Source organism: Adiantum capillus-veneris, chromosome 9 (assembly GCF_014529385.1).
Source record: "Adiantum capillus-veneris isolate H3 chromosome 9, ASM1452938v2, whole genome shotgun sequence".
Lineage (NCBI taxonomy): Eukaryota > Viridiplantae > Streptophyta > Polypodiopsida > Polypodiales > Pteridaceae > Adiantum > Adiantum capillus-veneris.
Window position 1 is genome coordinate 34,212,511 of NC_140939.1, and position 8,173 is coordinate 34,220,683.

An 8,173-nucleotide genomic window follows, 5' to 3' on the forward strand; every position below is an offset into this window, starting at 1 on the left:
TTGCATACCACTTTGATATAGGATTTCATGTTGTTTTATACTTGAGCAAGAAATAAAGCTCATGGTAACCCAAACCACTTCAAATCCTTACCTCCAAAGCTTTTAAAAATCCAATTAGGCCTTTACGACAAGAAAGCCAAAACCCAAATTGATTTGAGAGAGAGAGAGCGAGAGAGAGAGAAAGAAAGAAAGCTTTATTTACGTCTACTAAAGGCCAAAGTTGGCCTATGAGACCAAATCATATACAAAAGTGGTGATCTGGGTGTCGGTAAAAATGAGAGAAAAGAAAGAATAAACCGATTCTGCCTATTGTGAATGAGTATGAGAGTGGGTGGTAGCTCCGACTCCGCGGATAGTGGCTACCCTGTGTGTGCAGCATAGCAGTATAGGCACGTGTGTGTAGCTCTGGCACAACAGAAAATGACTACACAGTATAATACAAGGCCACATGATGGTGGGCAATGTCCAGCTAAAAGCATACAATAGGGGGTGGGTGGAGAATGTCATACATAGGGGAGGGTGGTCGAAGAGCCTCCTGCAGCCTGGTGGTCGAATGCGTAGATGCATACCTCATCTCCAGGTGGTGCTGATGGAGTGCCCGTATCCTCAATACCTCGTCGTGATGTGGTCGCCATCTCAAATAGCCAGGGACTCATGGTCTACGACACGCTCTCTGGGTGTCGGCATGTTGAAGCGTGGGCCCGCTCGTGTGAGTCGGGCTCTCGCTATACACCTCTCGCTGGAAGAACTCTGTAATAGTCCGTTGTGTACTCGCACCTGCCTGTTGTCGTGGCTGTAGAATCTGCTCACGCATGCTAAAAGCAATGGTCAGGAAGCGGCCTAGCTGGATCTGGTCACTCCTCGCTATACACTGCTGGAGTGTATCCTCTATGCCAAACTGAACTCTGTGCTCTGAGTAAGCTGGGCATCTCACCAGGAAGTGCTCCTCGCTCTCCACCTCTGTATGACAAATGGGACATATACGCTCATCTCGTGGTATGCCTCTGGCTCTGCCCCTCTCAATCTCCAACTGGTGCGAGGACACTCTAAGCTGCCCAATGGCCACCCGAAGGTGATGTGGCATATATCTTTGCATGTATAGTGGGGTCTCAATGAACCCCTACTCTGATAACTATAGAAAATGCTCACGGTAATGTAGCATTTTCGATGGTAGCTCATGTCCTGGGTCAACCCATGTCCTCTGAATGTAGGTGTGTCATATCTCCTGTCTAATGACCCTATTCCTCTCAGATCGTGTAAGGGAATAGGTGGGGGCCTGACTGTCGTACAGTAGTGGCGGTAGTCTATCGATATCCAGTCCCTGAGAAGAAAACCAATCCCGTGTCTAAGCATACCATGAGGTCCTATTCCCTGCCAATGCCATGTCCTGTGATGCCGAGAAGGCTCGGTATGCAATACGATCTTTGTCCATACTCTAAAGTCTGTGCAGCATGCATACAATCTGAAAAAGTGCCTCAACCAGCATAGGTGGTGCAGCAAGCTCGGCTCGAATGATGTCATGTGGTACTGAGGGCTTGCTGTGAATGAGTCTAGAGATCATGAGTATCTGTGGTCGCTCCACTAGAGTCCATACAAAAGCAGCTAGCCCTGGGCCCCATATCGCAACCCCATACATAAGTGCTGGTGTGACCACTGTATCAAACAGCCACCCCTTTGTACGGGGCTCCTGAAAGTGTGCCTGATGGCACTGTCTCTCCATCAATGCCAGTGTTGAATACCCTCTAGTGAGTCTGTCTCTAGCTGCCTGTGCCATCGAGAATACCCCTGATGCTGCTGTGAAGGTCACGCCAAGGTAAACATATGACCCTGTAATCTCAATGCTCCCTCCTGCTGCTATAAATGCACTCTGCCTCCTGACCTGTGCTGAAGTATGAAAGATAAGAACCTTGGTTTTACCAAGGTTCGTTGAAAGCCCTCGCTGCAAGCAAAAATCATCAAGCGCTGAAAGATGTCGTTGTAGCCCCTCAGCAGACTCTGCTACTAGCACTATGTCATCCGCGTAGAGCAATATGTGTATTGTAGTCCCGCCTATCTCCACTCCATCTCCTCCTCTGTGCTGAATAAAGTCCACAATCTCATCAATATAGAGTCCAAATAGTGTAGGTGAAAGAGGGTACCCCAGTTTCACCCCAATGGTGTTAACAAGAGTGTCTGATATACCTCCTGGACATCTGACTCTGCCAGAAACATGCTCATACAATGCATATATCCCCCAAATCATCTCCTCACCCACACCCAGATCCATCAATCATCTGAATAACCTCTCTCTAGGTACTGTGTCAAAAGCTTTGCGGAAGTCCACAAAGCAGCAATACAATCTCCTCTTCTTCACTCGAGTCTAATCAATCAGACATCTAAGAGTGAAGATATGGTCTATGGTAGAGAAAGACCGCCGAAATCCTGCCTTGCCTGAAGCTCTAAGACCCTCCGTCTCGGCTAGAGTGCTCAATGCCTCCTCCAATACTGCTCCATATAACTTCTCCAGCATGGGCCCAATCATGATAGTGCGATATCTGCCCGGGTCCATAACATCCCCTGACTTGTGGATAGGCACAATGGTATGCTCTGTCCACGAGTCCGGGAATCCCTCTACTAGAGCCCTATTGAAGAGGTGGGCAATAAGTGGTGCCAGGGTATCTCTCCCATAAATCAAATGCTCTACCTGTAATCCAGACTGATCTCTGGCTCGTCCATGCCGGAGGTGTGAGATGGCTTTGCTCACCAAATGTGATGTAAAGAATGATGCTGTAATCGGTCGTGGTCTCTGTGGTGTGGGTATAAGTGGCTGCCCTGGTATCTGGTAGAGGCGCTCTGCATAATCATGCCAAAGGTGAGGATCATGTATAGGTGTCGGGCGCCCTCGCTCACGGATGCGTCGACAGGCCTCTCCACTATCTCTACTCATGAGCAAGTGATATAACTCCCAATACTGACATTCATCCCATTCCCGCTTTTTACGGCAGATAAGGGGCTGCATGCACCTCTGTGCCTGTCCGTGTGTCATCTCGTCACGAGCCTCTGCTGCGCGAAGACCTCTGTGAAGCTCCCGGCAATCATCATACCAGCCATTCTGTGGCATAGACCCCACTCGAGATGGGTGTGTGTGCGTGCTATGAGGAAAACTATGGGGAGCTGAATCATGGAGAATCTGTGTGAATTGTGTGGTAAGTGTGTCGAGTGGGGCATGAGGGTCAAGAGAGAGCAAGCGTGAGTGGAGATGATCAATGTAGACATGTGAGAGCTCATGAGTAAAGTGGATCATGGTGTGAGTGTGTGTAGGAGGTGGAGTGTCAAGTGAGACGGAGGATGTGAGAGAGAGAGAGAGAGAGAGAGAGAGAGAGAGAGAGAAATGAAATGAGATGCTATATTAAATGTCTTCAAAAGGCCAAAATGACCTATGAGACCAAACTGATACAATCCTTGTGGATCTGATCCAATGTTTGGGTACAAAAATAAAATGAAGTAAAGTGAAAGACTAAAACTAAAAGACTCAAATCGTCACCCTGAAAATCATCATCATCATCATCCATGTCCGAGGATGCCCGGCATCGGGCGTTGCCCGAGAAAGTATTGCGTCTGGTCTTCATCCTGTCAATGGCCTCCTTTACCATCTCAATGGTAAAGAAGGTGCTCGTAGCCGGACATGGCTGTGGTGGATTTGGTAGTGGTGGCTGTCCAGGTACATTGTATAATGATGTTGCATATTGCCCCCAGGGGGAGATTGCTCATGGAATAGACACCAAGCCTCTCATGAATCTCTACTAAGGAAAAGCTGATATAAATCTTGCTTCATCTGGACCAAGAAAGCTCGCTTCTTCCGTCGTACTAGTCGTCATGTAGCAATACGAGACTGTCTATAGGTGATCACTCCCAATGCAAGCTCCCGTTGGATCTAAGCTCTCCTCTGTCGACACTCCTCATCATAGCAACTGTTCTGAGGCATGTGCCCAGAACGACGTCTCTGTAGCAAGGCTACAATGTCACTTCACAGGACAGACAGTTGGACACTTGGTTACACTTGGTCTGGTTCACACTGGACAGACCCTCTAGGCTGGGGAGTGACACATGGCAGAGTATCGACGGTGGTCTAGTGGACATCATGGCCAGGTCACCACCACCACTCAATTTGGAGATAGACTTAGCTGACTGGACATTTATGAGCCTTCGATGGCTCTTTATGATTGTACATGTGAGTAGTAGTTGTTGGGTCAGGATCATCTTCTTCTTTTACATCGGGTCCAGCGTTGTGGTCTCGGGCATCGAGTCTATACATAGAGCACGTCTTCACCATCCTTGTACATCTGAGCCTCGACACCCCATTGTACCTGAGAGTCCTGGACTGGAGTTGAGTGTGCTGCCACGCCAGAGTCTGTATCAGTTCTTTGAATTGTCGAGTCACTTGTTGTGGTCTACTCTTGCTGTTGTGTCTCTGTGAGCTCAGTTGTTGTCTATTGTTTCCTGTTTTCAGTCTGTTTTGAGTGAGATTGTCACGCACATTGCACTAAGGAGCACCCACTGTAAAGAGCATGACACGTTATCCGCGCTACAGGTGCTCTCATTTTGGCGATCACGGTGGAACCTCAACTGAAATGTCACTCTGTGAGGTACAAATCTTGAAGCTAGTTGGGTCTATCTAGCTTCGCCTACCTTGCCTGGTCCAACTGGTCCAATCCTCCCTTGCCCTAGTCATCTCTCACCTTGGTTAGACCTGTCCTCGTCCCTGGTCTAGTTCTCCTCGACCCTGGTCTAGACCTCGTCCCTGGTCCACCCTGGTCTAGACCTCGTCCCTGGTCCAGTCTGGTCTCGTCCCTGGTTCAACCGGGTCTAGTCACTTGCCTGGTCTAGTAGAGTCTAGACCAGTCTTCAGCCAGTTCAAGGTTTTCTTGCCCAAAGCTTGCTTGGATTGGTGGTCACTGCATGACACATACAAGGCGGTCAATCGAGCGTCAAAGCGCACTACTGAGCCCTCTGAAGTACTACAGATACAAAGTGGTGAATCTAATACAATGTCTGAAGTACAAGTACAAAAAGTACTGAATGAAAAAATGAAAAAATGAAAACGAAGTGTGAAATGTGAAATGTGAACTGTGAAAATGTGAAAATAGCCCCTCAATGACACTCTGGGTGTCGTGCTAGAGTGCCTTTGATCCTCTGCTGGAGTCTCTATCGATGGAGTGTGCTCATGTGTCTCACTCGATCTCCCAAGCTCAATCGCCCTGTCAATGAGGGTGCCTCTGGTATGAATGTGAATACAACCATGTGCTAGTGGTTGGTCTCTTGGCTCCCTCGATCCAAAGAAATCTGTGATCTATCTCTGTGACTGTCGTACTCCATGTCTCCTCAGCAGAATATCTCTATGTCAGTGTAGCTCAAGTAGATATAAGCCAAGGCATCTCTGATCCTGATACCTCATGACTCTATCTAGGGGTCCAAAACCCTCCGTGAATAAGCAATGAAAGCGCCCTCGTATCTCATAATACACAGTGCAATGGCATATGTAGTGTAGCTCTTGTCTCTGGCTCTCTATCGCATAGTTAGCATATCCTAGACTCCGGTGGTATCCCTCTGAATCTACCCGTTTCAATCTCCAGCTGGTGTGAGGATGTGCGAATCTGACCAATAGCACATCACAGACCATGAGACAAATGAGTGTCCATGTAGCTCGGACGAATCACAAACCCATCTCCCGAAAGTTGGAGAAGATGCTCTTTGTAGAAAGCCATCTTCGTGCCCAACTCCTGCATCGGCTCTACCCATGTCCTCCTGGTGTCCAACTGTAGAAGATCTTGACGAATGAGTCTAGTGATCTCCATCCGTGTGACTGGCAGGGAGGGTGCATCCAGGGAATACTGAAAAGGAGGCAATCTATCCATGCTGAAACCATGCCTCTGAAACCATGAGGCCATCTGTGTATACCAACATGATGCGTCTCCCTGCATCGCTAACTATCTAGAGGACTCAAGAGCCAATCTAGTATATAGACTGTGCATAAAGGAAACTGATCTGATAAGAGCCTCAATCTCTAAAGGAGGGGCGGCTACCTCCGCTCGAATAATCGCATGTGGTACGGAGGCCTTGGCTCTAATCATCCGGGATATCATAAATACCAAGGGTCTCTCCATGCTCCTCCAATTGTCATGATTCACAGATGGTCCCCAAACTTGGACCCCATAAAGCATAGCTGAAGCAACCAAAGTATCAAAGAGCCATAGCTTTGTTCGTGGTTCTTGAAACTGAACCTGCGAACACATCCTCTCTAGCCCTCCCAATGCCGCATAGGCTCTGCAAGGTCTAGTCTCTGCTGCTCTCCTCAGAGTAAACCTCGGTCCCGTGAATACCACCCCCAGATATGTATATTCATCTGTGTAGTCCACAGTGTCCTGACCATATACGAGTGTAGGCGTCGATCTCTTGACCCACTGTGGTGTGGTGTTAAACACCATAACCTTGGTTTTACCAAGGTTCACAAACAATCCACTATCCTCTGCAAAGCTGTGCAATGCATCCAACTGTCTCTGCATGCCCTCTGGTGACTCTGATATCAACACAATATCATCAGCATATAATAATAAAGGGATCCATGTCCCTGCTAGTTGAACGCCTCTGTCATTCTCTCTGTCAATGTAGTCAGAGACCTCATCTACATACATACCAAAAAGTGTAGGGGACAAAAGACACCCCTGTTTCACTCCAATAGTGGAATGAACAATGTCAGAAATCTCCTCAAGAGTGCGTACTTGGCCAATCACTGAGCAGTATAAAGCCATGATCCCCCATATGATCTCTGTGGGTACTCCCAACTTCAGTAGCCTACGCATCAATCTGGCCCTCGGCACTGTGTCAAATGCTTTGTGGAAGTCCACAAAGCAACAATACATCCGTCTCCCATGTGCCCGACCCTCCTCAATAATGGCTTTGAGTGTAAGAATATGGTCCAAAGTGGAGAAACCCCTCCTAATCCGGCCTGTCCTGCATCTCGTATGCCCTCATTTTCTGCCCATTTACTCAGTTGTTGTTCAAGAATGGATGCATACAACCGTGCCAATGTGTGCCCTATCATAATAGTTCGGTAGTTCCCTGGCACCGTGGGGTCCCCTGCCTTGAAGAGAGGTACATAGTAGATAATCTCCAAGGCTCGGGTAATCCCTCATACATGACACAGTTAAACAACCGTGCAAGAACCTCTGACAGTAAATCTCTAGCATGTATCAAGTGCTCTACCACCAAACCATCATGATCATATGCTCTCCTAGTCCTCATCCTGTCAATGGCATTCTTCACCATCTCAATGGTAAAGAAGGTACTAGTGGCTGGACATGGCTCTAGAGGGTCTGGTAATGGTGGTTGCCCAGGTACTGTATATAATGATGTTGCATACTGACCCCAAATCTCGGGAGAAGTAATCACTGGAAGAGGTGAGTGCTCATGGAAGAGACGCCATGCCTCACCTGAATCTCGACTCAAAAAGAGCTGATACAAATCACGTTCCATCTGGGCTAAAAAGGCCCACTTCTTCCGTCGCACTAAACGCCGAAGAGAGAGAGAGAGAGAGAGAGAGAGAGAGAGAGACTACTGAGAAACGTAATCAAAACGGCTAAGTGTGAGTGCAAAGCTGCTACGTGCCACTCATGCCTGCTCCACATTGTGTTCTCGCCATCAGGGACTGTGTCAACCTCCCAACCTGCGCGCTATCAGCCCTGCCTTCCCCCGCTATCAACTCTGTTGCGCTGCTGGTCTACTCACCTGCGCGCTGCTGGTTGGTTGCTGCTCGTCATTGCTGACCCGTGTGAGAGAGAGAGAGAGAGAGAGAGAGAGAGAGAGAGAGAGAGAAATGAAATGAAATGTTATATTAACGTCTTCAAAAGGCCAAAGTGACCTATGAGACCAAAAAGTTACAATGTGGTGGATCTGATACAAAGTCAGAGTCAAAAGTAACAAGATGACAACAATGACAAAAATGAAATGACAAATGTCACAATAAAATACTATGGAATCCTAAACTACTAGGTGTGAACTAAGCAACTAGCTGTGGGGGGGGGGGGGGGGGGGGGGGGGGGAGAGAGAGAGAGAGAGAGAGAGAGAGAGAGAGAGAGAGAGAAGATTGATAAGTATAACAAGGTCTCATGAGTGAACTTCACAAAAATGTTCTCAG

At 48.0% G+C, this 8,173-nt stretch overlaps 1 pseudogene; it reads right to left on the reverse strand.

Annotated features, from left to right (window-relative positions):
* Positions 1–469: 469 nt before the first annotated feature.
* On the reverse strand, positions 470–1,096 carry LOC147450318 (uncharacterized; annotated as a pseudogene).
* Positions 1,097–8,173: the final 7,077 nt, after the last annotated feature.